The following is a 1907-nucleotide window of genomic DNA, read 5'->3' as shown; positions in this document are numbered from 1 at the left end:
ACCTTGGGTGTACATGGCTGGCGCCTTAGCCACTTGAGCCACAGGCGCCGAGCCTTTTATTTTATTTTTTTTTTTGAGACAGAGTCTGAAGCTGTCACCCTGGGTGGAGTGCTGTGGTGTCGCAGCTCACAGCAACTTCATACTCTTGGGCTTAAGCGATTCTCTTGCTTCAGCCTCCCAAGTAGCTGGGACCACAGGCGCCTGCCACAATGCCCATCTATTTTTTTCGTTGTAGTTGTCATTGTTGTTTGGTGGGCCCAGGCTGGATTCAAACCCACCAGGTCCGGTGTATGTGGCTGGCACCCTAACCACTTGAGCTACAGGCACTGGGCCAGATTTCCCACTCTTGCCATTTTTCTCCCTTGTCCCAGTGCCATCCTGACACTGTGCTTTCTGGCTTCTTTCCTGACACTGCAAGAAGCCTTTTCTTTTATGAAAGGCAGTAAGTCCTTAGCCTTTGCCTACAGTTCCCAGGGAGCTAAAACTGAACAGGAACTCAGGGAATATAGCACAAATACTTCAGCTCATCCTTCTGACAACCAGATTAATCCTTAAATTGTCCCAAATTCCAGGTTCCTCACTACAGAGAGAAGCTGTCCAAGAGAAAAAGCTGGAATTACCCACCTACACAGAGGGCCATCTTATAGGGTTTAGAACTGTGTTAGGAGAGTTGGGGATGTGTGTGTTGGAGGGGAGGCTACTGTTGGCTTCTGCCTTGTTCTTGGCATTTTAAGGAGTCTTTCCCTTGGTAAAAGGAGGAGACTCTGAAGTGAATTGAGTTACTCTTACAGATCTATGGAATTTTAGAAAAAATTAGATTTGAAATTTTTGTTTTGTTTTTTAAGACAGAATCTCATTTTGTTACCTTCAGTACAGTGCCGTGGCGTCATAGCTGAGAACAACCTCAAACTCTTGGGCTCAAGTGATCCTCTTGCCGCAGCCTCCCACCAAGTATCTGGGACTACAGGTGCCCACCACACTGCCCAGCTATTTTTAAGAGACAAAGTCTCGCTCTTTCTCAGGCTGGTCTGGAATCTGTGAGCTCAGGCAATCCACCTGCCTTGCACTCCCAGAGTGCTAGGATTATAGGTGTGAGCCACCTTGCCCGGCCTAGATTTGAAATTTTAGAAAAATTTAGATTGTTAGCTTTTCTAGAAGTTACTGATGGATCTGCAGTTTAGGGGTCACATACTCTCCTGGTAGTTACAGGATGCTAACAAGGTCCCAAGACATGAAAATGACTTGCACACCCTGGCTGCTGCTACTTAGGATTAAAGGAGAGAGCAGAAGATACTGGGAATCAATTTGGTGAGGGCAAGGTAGAGAAGAGCAATATTAGGTGAAGCATGCTTGAGGTGAGGAGAATTCCTCCTGAGAATCACAGAATGTCCAAGCTGGAATGAAACAGATCATACATTCCACTGTTTCCCAACACATGGGATATATTTCCCACTGCTCTCCAGGAAAAAGAGGCGCTTGCAAGGTTGTGCCCTTCCCCCACCATGCACAGATTCTATGGACCACTTGCATCAGGATCATCTGTTAAACTTGAATTCCTAGGGCCAATTCCAGGTGGACTGAGTCAGAATTACTCAGACTCAGGGATCTATGTTTTTGACAAACTGCCCCTGTTCATTCCCAAGCAATTGAAAGCCACTGGCTTAGAGGGTAGAATAAAAGTCTCTGGTAAGTGTATGTTATTTGAAAAAAGCCCCCAGTGCAATTCTCATGTGACCTACCAGGAAGGGAGCGCAAACTTCTCAGAAAAATTACTAATCTAACATTTTCAATTTATAGCTAAGGAAAATGAGATCTAGAGGATAGAAATAGGAATAACACTGAGTGCTATTTTTTTTTTTTAAGGTCTCACTATGTCACCCTGGGTAGAGTGCTGTGGCATCACAGCT

Source organism: Otolemur garnettii, unplaced genomic scaffold (genome assembly GCF_000181295.1).
Source record: "Otolemur garnettii isolate 467f Iridium unplaced genomic scaffold, OtoGar3 scaffold00145, whole genome shotgun sequence".
NCBI classification, from domain to species: Eukaryota; Metazoa; Chordata; class Mammalia; order Primates; family Galagidae; genus Otolemur; species Otolemur garnettii.
Note: the sequence above shows the minus strand (reverse complement) of the source record.